This window comes from Anomaloglossus baeobatrachus, chromosome 5 (genome assembly GCF_048569485.1).
Source record: "Anomaloglossus baeobatrachus isolate aAnoBae1 chromosome 5, aAnoBae1.hap1, whole genome shotgun sequence".
Taxonomy (NCBI): Eukaryota; Metazoa; Chordata; class Amphibia; order Anura; family Aromobatidae; genus Anomaloglossus; species Anomaloglossus baeobatrachus.
Genome location: NC_134357.1, coordinates 216406464 through 216420488, shown reverse-complemented (window position 1 = coordinate 216420488; position 14025 = coordinate 216406464). Strand labels below are relative to the sequence as shown.

Below are 14025 nucleotides of genomic sequence, written 5' to 3'. Positions count from 1 at the left end.
CAATCATAGGAAAAAGTTTGGACGCCCCTATTAATGTTAACCTTTTTTCTTTATAACAATTTGGGTTTTTGCAACAGCTATATCAGTTTCATATATCTAATAACTGATGGACTGAGTAATATTTCTGGATTGAAATGAGGTTTTTTGTACTAAACAGAAAGTGTGCAATCCGCATTTAAACAAAATTTGACCAGTGCAAAAGTATGGGCACCCTTATCAATTTCTTGATTTGAACACTCCTAACTACTTTTTACTGACTTACTAAAGCACTAAATTGGTTTTGTAACCTCATTGAGCTTTGAACGTCATAGACAGGTGTATCCAATCATGAGAAAAGGTATTTACGTGGCCACTTGCAAGTTGTTCTCCTATTTGAATCTCCTATGAAGAGTGGCATCATGGGCTCCTCAAAACAACTCTCAAATGATCTGAAAACAAAGATTATTCAACATAGTTGTTCAGGGGAAGGATACAAAAAGTTGTCTCAGAGATTTAAACTGTCAGTTTCCACTGTGAGGAACATAGTAAGGAAATGGAAGAACACAGGTACAGTTCTTGTTAAGCCCAGAAGTGTCAGGCCAAGAAAAATGTCAGAAAGGCAGAGAAGAAGAATGGTGAGAACAGTCAAGGACAATCCACAGACCACCTCCAAAGACCTGCAGCATCATCTTGCTGCAGATGGTGTCAATGTGCATCGGTCAACAATACAGCGCACTTTGCTCAAGGAGAAGCTGTATGGGAGAGTGATGCGAAAGAAGCCGTTTCTGCAAGCACGCCACAGAGTCGCCTGAGGTATGCAAAAACACATTTGGACAAGCCAGTTACATTTTGGAAGAAGGTCCTGTGAACTGATGAAACAAAGATTGAGTTGTTTGGTCATACAAAAAGGCGTTATGCCTGGAGGCAAAAAAAATGGTATTCCAAGAAAAGCACTTGCTACCCACAGTAAAATTTGGTGGAGGTTCCATCAGGCATTGGGGCTGTGTGGCCAATGCCGGCACCGGGAGTTTTGTTAAAGTTGAGGGTCGCATGGATTCAACTCAGAATCAGCAGATTCTTGACAATAATGTGCAAGAATCAGTGACAAAGTTGAAGTTACGCAGGGGATGGATATTTCAGCATGACAATGATGCAAAACACCGCTCCAAATCTACTCAGGCATTCATGCAGAGGAACAATTACAATGTTCTGGAATGGCCATCCCAGTCCCCAGACCTGAATATCATTGAACATCTGTGGGATGATTTGAAGCGTGCTGTCCATGCTCGGCAACCATCAAACTTAACTGAACTGGAATTGTTTTGTAAACAAGAATGGTCAAATTTACCTTCATCCAGGATCCAGGAACTCATTAAAAACTACAGGAAGCGACTAGAGGCTGTTATTTTTGCAAAAGGAGGATCTACAAAATATTAATGTCCCTTTTATGTTGAGGTGCCCATACTTTTGCATCGGTCAAATTTTGTTTAAATGCGGATTGCACATTTTCTGTTAGTAAACACAAAACCTTGTAAATAGGGTACATAGCCTGTCAAACTAGATAAATATGGCAACACATGAGAACACCAGAGTATTAGGCTAAAAAATAGTTTTATTAAATACACTTTAAAAGACAAAAAGCAAAAAAAGTAATTAATTATAAATAACACTGCATAAAATCCAGACCTAGTGCAAAACAGATATATATATCAAAATTGATCACAAATAACTTAATAGAGGATGGATCCAGATGGCAACAAAATACGCCCTAAAACAGGCAAAAAAGGTCAAACATGCAAAAAAAGCTAAAAAAGACCTTAGTAAAGTGCCCAATGCTGAAAATATTGCACTATTTTAAGCCAAAAAGATTTGGTATCTTGTATATAGATCAAAAAACGAGAGTCCCACTCAGTACATAGTGTGAACAGGTGGGTCCCGATAGGGAAAAAAGGCCAGTGCCAATAAATGCAAGCAGTATATACAGAGAAAGGGCAGGATTAATCAAAAAGGATCCATTACCTCAGAGAGTGGAGCACCAGGACTGGCAACCTCAACATATGTTTCCAAATGGGTCTTCGTCAGGAGGTGTGGCTTATTAGTGTAACACAGGTTTATTTATACAATTGAGTAACCAATCCAAAAGTCAAAGGGCCATCATGTGACCCAAATCATTAGAAACCATCTGGGGCGAACAAAGGGTGTTAGGAAAAAACCCAATCGCAGCAACTAATAAAGCCTGCGTTTCATTAACGGCGGGGGTGAGCCGCACACGTCATGTAGAAAAGGGAATCCCATTTGATCCGAAAACGTCACTGGCGCATGCGCACTGGACCGCAAACCATAAAACAGGAAGTGCCGTGCTTCGGGTAGTGCAGCCTCTGCGTCCCATGTCGCTAGGCGACCGGTGGGCGTGCACCTGTATAGAGCCGAAGCACAGACGATTCCATGGAAGGCAGGCCAGCTAGACGCGCTCTGTGATCGGACAAAAGGCATAGCCCAGTGGTAAAGACCAGGGAAACCCACATGGCTGTCCAAAGCACACAGTATTATATTGTGTGCACACCGGATCGCAGACAACTACATGTTAGAAAAATGCACCCAGAATATTCATGGATCATAAACATAGATGAAGAAAGGACAAGCATGTTATCCAAACAAAACGGCCCTGAGAGATATATTTAGTAAAATACAGCCACATATAAAGTATATAGAGAAAGAAGAAAGCAGAAGGACGAATAATTATGAACCGCTGGCAGAAAAGATTTTTTCTCTTTTTCTTCCTCTTTTTCTCTTTCTTTCTCACAACGAAAAGAGGCAAAGTACAATACAGAATATTCCTGCACGAGCCATAAGATGACATCATATGATCCAAAGGTCACAGATCAAGCACATTCAGTGATGGAAATGGTACTAGGAAGATAAACATAAAAAAATTAAAAATAATACAAAACAACATTAAAACCTGCAAAAAGAAAAGCAACCTAGCAGATCCCATGGAACCCAAAAATATGAACTACAAAAAGGACGCGAACCCAAAGTTTTCGTTAAGACCTTTCGGAGAAACTGTATCCAGCCTATAAATCCAACGACTTTCTACCTGGGATAGAGACCTAAACAAATCCCCACCCCTACTGCCCAGCGTAACCTGGTCAATCCCCCTTATCTGTAGTAAACTCGAATCACTATTGTGATATGTCCTGAAATGTTTCGCCAAAGTTTTGAGTTGTTCAAAAGATTCCGCTGTCTTAGCCTTATCTATATCACGAACATGCTCCCGTACTCTTTTCTTCAATTCACGAGTGGTCATGCCTACGTAGATTTTTTTACAGGGGCAGGTGGCGTAATAAATTACGCCTTTCGAAGAGCATGTAAGATGATGAAGAATTTGGTAAGTGCGGCTCGAGGTAGAGTTTGTAAAATCCTTACATTTGACTAAATTCAAGCAGGCTTTGCACAACCTGCAAGGAAAGAAGCCTTGATTATTAGCAGGTGTTCTTTTAGTAGGAACTGCCTGATAATGGCTTCTTACAAGGATATCACCTAGATTTTTTGATCGTCTTGCAGTGATCGAGGGTCTTTGGGGGAGAATCCTTCTGAGAACTGGATCAGTGAAAAGAGTTTTCCAATGTCTGTATATAATTTCTTGAAAACCTTTCCATTGGCTATGGAAAGTAGTTATAAGTCTAACAGTGTCCTTGTTTGTTGAAGTGTTAGACTGTTCCCGATACAGTAGATCGTTCCTGGACGAATTTTTGGCGATATTAAAACCATGACGTATCGTCCTATGGCTATAGCCCCTAGCCCTAAAACGATCATAAAGATCTCTTGATTGTTGCCGGAAATGCTCGTCTGATGAGCAAATTCTCCTTAATCTTAAAAATTGGCTGGAAGGGATTCCTCTAGTTGTGCCAGGTGGATGAGCAGAATCAGCACGTAATAAAGCATTACTAGAGGTAGGCTTACGGTAAACACATGTATCCAAATAACCCCGTTCCGTCCTCTGAATATCAATATCCAAGAAACTGAGCCTAGTACCAAACTGGTAAGTCAGTTTTAAATTAATCGTATTGGAATTGAGACAGTCCATAAAGGCTTGCAATTCCTGTATAGTGCCCTCCCAGAGAAACCATACATCATCGATGTATCGAAGCCAATTGTGCACCCGTTCCGTCTGTTGTAAGGGGTTACATACAAAGATTTCCCTCTCCCAAGCTCCAAGGAAAAGATTAGCATAAGAGGGGGCACAAGCCGCCCCCATTGCTGTTCCTTGGAGCTGGAGGTACGTCTGGTCTTTAAAAGTAAAGCAGTTATGCGTTAAAATATATTCCAGTAACATCAATAGAAGTTCTGAAAGAGAAGGTTCCAGGTTGCTATTTTTCAGGAACCAAGAAACTGCTTTTAGGCCATCAGAATGACGAATTGAGGTATACAGGCTTTCTATGTCTGCAGTAACCATAAGCATATTATCCTGTAGGTAGATGTTATCAAAATTAGCTAGAGCAGCGGTAGTATCTTTGAGATACGACGGAAGGGTGGACACAATTGGCTTCAAATAAAAATCGATGAATTGACAGACACTTTCGCACAAACCCCCATTGCCCGAGACTATGGGTCTACCAGGGGGATCCAAGGGGTGTTTGTGCACCTTTGGTAAAAGGTAAAAGGTTGGCAACCTTGGTTTGACTGAAATGATGGCATCACAAATTTTCTTGGATATGATACCCTTATCAAATGCTTCAAGAATAATATCATTCAGCTCCTGTTGGAACTTCGGTAGGGGGTTTGAAGAGAGCCTTTTATAGCACACCCGGTCGGATAGTAGTCTAAAAGCCTGCTTCTCATAGAGGGCCTTCGGCCAAATGACCAAATTCCCCCCCTTGTCGGCAGGCTTGAAGACTACATCAGACCAGGCTGCCATGTCCTCCAGAATTCTCCTCTCCTGAACAGACATATTGGGTTTGGCCCCTGAGGTGAATGATAAATTTTCAAGCTCGTCTGTAACAAGCTTAACAAAAATATCCACCGCAGGACATGTACTTAAATTTGGAAAATTTTTTGATCTTAAACCCAAAAGGGGAGGAAGATCACTCACCACATTGCTGCCTTCCTCGTTGGCTAGACTTTCCAAAATAAGAAGAGCTTGTCTTTCTTCTTCTGTGTCAAAGATGGTATCAAGCGGGATCTTATCCTTTTCAAAATGACGTTTGAGAATGATTTTCCTAGCAAATAGGTGGACATCTTTTACGGCCGTAAAGCGGTCTAAATGAGAAGACGGAGAAAAAGTTAGACCTCTCTTCAAAATTGACTCTTGAACTTCCGTAAGAAGATGATCAGATAAATTAATTACCTTAGGTTGATTATGGGCATCTTTATCTACATTTTTCGAATTTTGTTGATCTCTGCGGCCACCATTTCGAGTCCGGATTGGTCTATGACCAGAAGCTTCTGCTCCATAGGTAGACTTGTTGCTACTAGACACTGAGGACAGTGATGTCACAGATGGAGATCTAGACATAGGCACATTTTTGATTTTCTTTTTATATTGCCATTTGTAGATTCTCCCAGATTCATAGTCGTTTATATCCCTCTTGTATTTTTTTTGTTTTTGTGAACAGATTTCCTGTTCATATTTGAGGGCTTCCCCATCAAGCTCTGTGGAAAAAAGAGAGAGTTGTTCGGTGGAAAGTCCCTTCTGTAGGTCCGTATATGTCTCCTTGATTTGTTGGTCCACTTCAATAATCAATTTCTCTTGTTTGTCAATAATAATGGACATAAAGGAAAGTGAGCATTGACCTGCTGCATCTTCCCATCTTCCAATTAAGCCCACATCTTCCAAATCAAAAGAGGGATGGACCTGTATTCTTAGGCCCCTGGGTACTATTTTCTGCTGGATATAGTTCTCCATAGTTGTTTTGGTCCACCAATGGCGCGTCCTTTTCTGTATCAAATATTTATATCTCTTTTTGAGCTCCATAAGATCGCTAGTTAGAACATTAAAACCACTAGCAGTGTTACTTTTAAAAATATCATTGGCCTTACTACGCCAGGTCTCTTCCCTGGCCTTCAAATCCATGTGGGAACAAGGCAAAATGGAGTCTGTTATAAAAACAGAAAAGATCAGTAAACACAAAACCATGAATATTCTGGGTGCATTTTTCTAACATGTAGTTGTCTGCGATCCGGTGTGCACACAATATAATACTGTGTGCTTTGGACAGCCATGTGGGTTTCCCTGGTCTTTACCACTGGGCTATGCCTTTTGTCCGATCACAGAGCGCGTCTAGCTGGCCTGCCTTCCATGGAATCGTCTGTGCTTCGGCTCTATACAGGTGCACGCCCACCGGTCGCCTAGCGACATGGGACGCAGAGGCTGCACTACCCGAAGCACGGCACTTCCTGTTTTATGGTTTGCGGTCCAGTGCGCATGCGCCAGTGACGTTTTCGGATCAAATGGGATTCCCTTTTCTACATGACGTGTGCGGCTCACCCCCGCCGTTAATGAAACGCAGGCTTTATTAGTTGCTGCGATTGGGTTTTTTCCTAACACCCTTTGTTCGCCCCAGATGGTTTCTAATGATTTGGGTCACATGATGGCCCTTTGACTTTTGGATTGGTTACTCAATTGTATAAATAAACCTGTGTTACACTAATAAGCCACACCTCCTGACGAAGACCCATTTGGAAACATATGTTGAGGTTGCCAGTCCTGGTGCTCCACTCTCTGAGGTAATGGATCCTTTTTGATTAATCCTGCCCTTTCTCTGTATATACTGCTTGCATTTATTGGCACTGGCCTTTTTTCCCTATCGGGACCCACCTGTTCACACTATGTACTGAGTGGGACTCTCGTTTTTTGATCTATATACAAGATACCAAATCTTTTTGGCTTAAAATAGTGCAATATTTTCAGCATTGGGCACTTTACTAAGGTCTTTTTTAGCTTTTTTTGCATGTTTGACCTTTTTTGCCTGTTTTAGGGCGTATTTTGTTGCCATCTGGATCCATCCTCTATTAAGTTATTTGTGATCAATTTTGATATATATATCTGTTTTGCACTAGGTCTGGATTTTATGCAGTGTTATTTATAATTAATTACTTTTTTTGCTTTTTGTCTTTTAAAGTGTATTTAATAAAACTATTTTTTAGCCTAATACTCTGGTGTTCTCATGTGTTGCCATATTTATCTAGTTTGACAGGCTATGTACCCTATTTACAAGGTTTTGTGTTTACTGATCTTTTCTGTTTTTATAACAGACTCCATTTTGCCTTGTTCCCACATGGATTTGAAGGCCAGGGAAGAGACCTGGCGTAGTAAGGCCAATGATATTTTTAAAAGTAACACTGCTAGTGGTTTTAATGTTCTAACTAGCGATCTTATGGAGCTCAAAAAGAGATATAAATATTTGATACAGAAAAGGACGCGCCATTGGTGGACCAAAACAACTATGGAGAACTATATCCAGCAGAAAATAGTACCCAGGGGCCTAAGAATACAGGTCCATCCCTCTTTTGATTTGGAAGATGTGGGCTTAATTGGAAGATGGGAAGATGCAGCAGGTCAATGCTCACTTTCCTTTATGTCCATTATTATTGACAAACAAGAGAAATTGATTATTGAAGTGGACCAACAAATCAAGGAGACATATACGGACCTACAGAAGGGACTTTCCACCGAACAACTCTCTCTTTTTTCCACAGAGCTTGATGGGGAAGCCCTCAAATATGAACAGGAAATCTGTTCACAAAAACAAAAAAAATACAAGAGGGATATAAACGACTATGAATCTGGGAGAATCTACAAATGGCAATATAAAAAGAAAATCAAAAATGTGCCTATGTCTAGATCTCCATCTGTGACATCACTGTCCTCAGTGTCTAGTAGCAACAAGTCTACCTATGGAGCAGAAGCTTCTGGTCATAGACCAATCCGGACTCGAAATGGTGGCCGCAGAGATCAACAAAATTCGAAAAATGTAGATAAAGATGCCCATAATCAACCTAAGGTAATTAATTTATCTGATCATCTTCTTACGGAAGTTCAAGAGTCAATTTTGAAGAGAGGTCTAACTTTTTCTCCGTCTTCTCATTTAGACCGCTTTACGGCCGTAAAAGATGTCCACCTATTTGCTAGGAAAATCATTCTCAAACGTCATTTTGAAAAGGATAAGATCCCGCTTGATACCATCTTTGACACAGAAGAAGAAAGACAAGCTCTTCTTATTTTGGAAAGTCTAGCCAACGAGGAAGGCAGCAATGTGGTGAGTGATCTTCCTCCCCTTTTGGGTTTAAGATCAAAAAATTTTCCAAATTTAAGTACATGTCCTGCGGTGGATATTTTTGTTAAGCTTGTTACAGACGAGCTTGAAAATTTATCATTCACCTCAGGGGCCAAACCCAATATGTCTGTTCAGGAGAGGAGAATTCTGGAGGACATGGCAGCCTGGTCTGATGTAGTCTTCAAGCCTGCCGACAAGGGGGGGAATTTGGTCATTTGGCCGAAGGCCCTCTATGAGAAGCAGGCTTTTAGACTACTATTATTTTATTATTATTTATTTATAGAGCACCATTGATTCCATGGTGCTGTACATGAGAAGGGGGTTACATACAAAATACATGTACAAGTTACAGTAGACAGACTAGTACAGAGGGAAGAGGGCCCTGCCCTTGCGGGCTTACATTCTATAGGATTATGGGGAGGAGACAGTAGGTGGGGTGTAGGTGGGGCGGCAGCTCCGCACGGTGGTGGGGCGGCAGCTACTATCCGACCGGGTGTGCTATAAAAGGCTCTCTTCAAACCCCCTACCGAAGTTCCAACAGGAGCTGAATGATATTATTCTTGAAGCATTTGATAAGGGTATCATATCCAAGAAAATTTGTGATGCCATCATTTCAGTCAAACCAAGGTTGCCAACCTTTTACCTTTTACCAAAGGTGCACAAACACCCCTTGGATCCCCCTGGTAGACCCATAGTCTCGGGCAATGGGGGTTTGTGCGAAAGTGTCTGTCAATTCATCGATTTTTATTTGAAGCCAATTGTGTCCACCCTTCCGTCGTATCTCAAAGATACTACCGCTGCTCTAGCTAATTTTGATAACATCTACCTACAGGATAATATGCTTATGGTTACTGCAGACATAGAAAGCCTGTATACCTCAATTCGTCATTCTGATGGCCTAAAAGCAGTTTCTTGGTTCCTGAAAAATAGCAACCTGGAACCTTCTCTTTCAGAACTTCTATTGATGTTACTGGAATATATTTTAACGCATAACTGCTTTACTTTTAAAGACCAGACGTACCTCCAGCTCCAAGGAACAGCAATGGGGGCGGCTTGTGCCCCCTCTTATGCTAATCTTTTCCTTGGAGCTTGGGAGAGGGAAATCTTTGTATGTAACCCCTTACAACAGACGGAACGGGTGCACAATTGGCTTCGATACATCGATGATGTATGGTTTCTCTGGGAGGGCACTATACAGGAATTGCAAGCCTTTATGGACTGTCTCAATTCCAATACGATTAATTTAAAACTGACTTACCAGTTTGGTACTAGGCTCAGTTTCTTGGATATTGATATTCAGAGGACGGAACGGGGTTATTTGGATACATGTGTTTACCGTAAGCCTACCTCTAGTAATGCTTTATTACGTGCTGATTCTGCTCATCCACCTGGCACAACTAGAGGAATCCCTTCCAGCCAATTTTTAAGATTAAGGAGAATTTGCTCATCAGACGAGCATTTCCGGCAACAATCAAGAGATCTTTATGATCGTTTTAGGGCTAGGGGCTATAGCCATAGGACGATACGTCATGGTTTTAATATCGCCAAAAATTCGTCCAGGAACGATCTACTGTATCGGGAACAGTCTAACACTTCAACAAACAAGGACACTGTTAGACTTATAACTACTTTCCATAGCCAATGGAAAGGTTTTCAAGAAATTATATACAGACATTGGAAAACTCTTTTCACTGATCCAGTTCTCAGAAGGATTCTCCCCCAAAGACCCTCGATCACTGCAAGACGATCAAAAAATCTAGGTGATATCCTTGTAAGAAGCCATTATCAGGCAGTTCCTACTAAAAGAACACCTGCTAATAATCAAGGCTTCTTTCCTTGCAGGTTGTGCAAAGCCTGCTTGAATTTAGTCAAATGTAAGGATTTTACAAACTCTACCTCGAGCCGCACTTACCAAATTCTTCATCATCTTACATGCTCTTCGAAAGGCGTAATTTATTACGCCACCTGCCCCTGTAAAAAAATCTACGTAGGCATGACCACTCGTGAATTGAAGAAAAGAGTACGGGAGCATGTTCGTGATATAGATAAGGCTAAGACAGCGGAATCTTTTGAACAACTCAAAACTTTGGCGAAACATTTCAGGACATATCACAATAGTGATTCGAGTTTACTACAGATAAGGGGGATTGACCAGGTTACGCTGGGCAGTAGGGGTGGGGATTTGTTTAGGTCTCTATCCCAGGTAGAAAGTCGTTGGATTTATAGGCTGGATACAGTTTCTCCGAAAGGTCTTAACGAAAACTTTGGGTTCGCGTCCTTTTTGTAGTTCATATTTTTGGGTTCCATGGGATCTGCTAGGTTGCTTTTCTTTTTGCAGGTTTTAATGTTGTTTTGTATTATTTTTAATTTTTTTATGTTTATCTTCCTAGTACCATTTCCATCACTGAATGTGCTTGATCTGTGACCTTTGGATCATATGATGTCATCTTATGGCTCGTGCAGGAATATTCTGTATTGTACTTTGCCTCTTTTCGTTGTGAGAAAGAAAGAGAAAAAGAGGAAGAAAAAGAGAAAAAATCTTTTCTGCCAGCGGTTCATAATTATTCGTCCTTCTGCTTTCTTCTTTCTCTATATACTTTATATGTGGCTGTATTTTACTAAATATATCTCTCAGGGCCGTTTTGTTTGGATAACATGCTTGTCCTTTCTTCATCTATGTTTATGATCCATGAATATTCTGGGTGCATTTTTCTAACATGTAGTTGTCTGCGATCCGGTGTGCACACAATATAATACTGTGTGCTTTGGACAGCCATGTGGGTTTCCCTGGTCTTTACCACTGGGCTATGCCTTTTGTCCGATCACAGAGCGCGTCTAGCTGGCCTGCCTTCCATGGAATCGTCTGTGCTTCGGCTCTATACAGGTGCACGCCCACCGGTCGCCTAGCGACATGGGACGCAGAGGCTGCACTACCCGAAGCACGGCACTTCCTGTTTTATGGTTTGCGGTCCAGTGCGCATGCGCCAGTGACGTTTTCGGATCAAATGGGATTCCCTTTTCTACATGACGTGTGCGGCTCACCCCCGCCGTTAATGAAACGCAGGCTTTATTAGTTGCTGCGATTGGGTTTTTTCCTAACACCCTTTGTTCGCCCCAGATGGTTTCTAATGATTTGGGTCACATGATGGCCCTTTGACTTTTGGATTGGTTACTCAATTGTATAAATAAACCTGTGTTACACTAATAAGCCACACCTCCTGACGAAGACCCATTTGGAAACATATGTTGAGGTTGCCAGTCCTGGTGCTCCACTCTCTGAGGTAATGGATCCTTTTTGATTAATCCTGCCCTTTCTCTGTATATACTGCTTGCATTTATTGGCACTGGCCTTTTTTCCCTATCGGGACCCACCTGTTCACACTATGTACTGAGTGGGACTCTCGTTTTTTGATCTATATACAAGATACCAAATCTTTTTGGCTTAAAATAGTGCAATATTTTCAGCATTGGGCACTTTACTAAGGTCTTTTTTAGCTTTTTTTGCATGTTTGACCTTTTTTGCCTGTTTTAGGGCGTATTTTGTTGCCATCTGGATCCATCCTCTATTAAGTTATTTGTGATCAATTTTGATATATATATCTGTTTTGCACTAGGTCTGGATTTTATGCAGTGTTATTTATAATTAATTACTTTTTTTGCTTTTTGTCTTTTAAAGTGTATTTAATAAAACTATTTTTTAGCCTAATACTCTGGTGTTCTCATGTGTTGCCACATTTTCTGTTAGTACAATAAACCTCATTTCAATCCAGAAATATTACTCAGTCCATCAGTTATTAAATATATGAAACTGAAATAGCTGTTGCAAAAACCCAATTTGTTATAAAGAAAAAAGGTTAACATTAATAGGGGTGCCCAAAGTTTTTCATATGACTGTATAATATCGCCAGTCCGCCAGAATTACTACAACAGGTTTGTCTTATAATTAGCTATTTTACTCATTAATGATCTGACATAAATAGCAGCAGATTTGTCCTTGTGTTTATGCCCCATTTTTTTCCCTGAGGAAGCCATCTTTAGAGTGGCGACTCGCGTCGGAGAGGGGGTGTTCTGGTTTTCTCTTCCACTATGATTATTTCATCTACTCGCAGGACATGCTTCTGACCACCATGCTGCACACCTGAGTTTTTTTGAAGCTGGTATCTATTTATTTTCTCTTTTTGATACATGTTGCTTTTCCAACTTATTTGTGGGATATGTTATTAACATCTAACTCTATTCGTGTATGTCAATTCACATGCTTTTTGTATGATACAGCTTTGGTATTTTGTTGTATTAGTTACTCATGGTGTATTATACATCTATATGTGATTGTCAAATGAAGTGTTTTCAACAATTTATTACCTATGTGATTGTTGTCCTGTGATTTATATATTCTGATGTACAGTACAGACCAAAAGTTTGGACACACCTTCTCATCTCTAGAACGACTGATAAGAGGAGACTTTGTGCAGCAGGCCTTCATGGAAAAATAGCTGCTAGGAAACCACTACTAAGGACAGACAACAAGCAGAAGAGACTTGTTTGGGCTAAAGAACACAAGGAATGGACATTAGACCAGTGGAAAGCTGTGCTTTGGTTTGAGGAGTCCAAATTTGAGATCTTTGTGGATCCAACCACCGTGTCTTTGTAGAAAAGGTGACCGGATGGACTCTACATGGTTGGTTCTCACCGTGAAGCATGGAGGAGGAGCTGTAATGGTGTGGGGGTGCTTTGCTGGCGACACTGTTGGGGATTTATTCAAAATTGAAGGCATACTAAACAAGCATGGCTTCCACTGCATCTTGCAGCGGCATGCTATTCCATCTGGTTTGCGTTTAGTTGGACCATCATTTATTTTTCAACAGGAAAATGACCCCAAACACACCTCCAGGCTGTGTAAGGGCTATCTGACTAAGAAGGAGAGTGATGGGATGCTACGCCAGATGACCTGGCCTCCACAGTCACCAGACCTGAACCCAATCGAGATGGTTTGGGGTGAGCTGGACTGCAGAGTGAAGGCAAAAGGGCCAACAAGTGCTAAGCATCTCTGGGAACTCCTTCAAGACTGTTGGAAAACCATTTCCGGTGAATACCTCTTGAAACTCATCAAGAGAATGCAAAGAGTGTGCAAAGCAGTAATCAAAGCAAAAGGTGGCTACTTTGAAGAACCTAGAATACAAGACATATATTCAGTTGTTACACAGTTTTTAAGTATTTCATTCCACATGTTTTCATTCATAGTTTTGATGTCTTCAATGTGAATCTACAATTTTTAGAGTCATGAAAATAATGAAAACTCTTTGAATGAGAAGGTGTGTCCAAACATTTGGTCTGTACTGTACATTCAAGTGGAAGAGAAAATTCTGGGGATTATTGTATGCTTTATTTCAAGCAAACCCCAGTCTGCATATTCACCGTTGTGAGGTTTTAGGCTATGTGTCCACGTTGCTTTTTACCTGCTTTTTACCTGCCTTTTTGCTGCTTTTTCAACTGCAGCGTTTAATGCCAAAATGGATGTGTTCTGCTTTTCAATTGACATGTCAATTGTTTTTGCCATTTGCGTTTTGAACTGCAAAGCAGAGTTTTTGCCCAAATTTCTGCCACAACAAGGCTGCAGTTTGAACTGCATAGTGGGCACAAGAAACCCAAATTCTCATAGACTATGCTTGAAAAGCAGAACACATCCATTTTGGCATTAAACGCTGCAGTTGAAAAAGCAGCAAAAAAGCAGGTAAAAAGCAATGTGGACACATAGCCTAAATTGGTTTTA

The 14025-nt window shown here is 40.8% G+C and overlaps 1 protein-coding gene across 3 annotated transcripts in view; it reads right to left on the bottom strand.

Annotated features, from left to right (window-relative positions):
• MTG1 (mitochondrial ribosome associated GTPase 1) overlaps window positions 1–14025 on the bottom strand; it is a 1022130-nt gene that overhangs the window by 178045 nt on the left and 830060 nt on the right. The gene's annotated exons all lie outside the window — the stretch shown is intronic.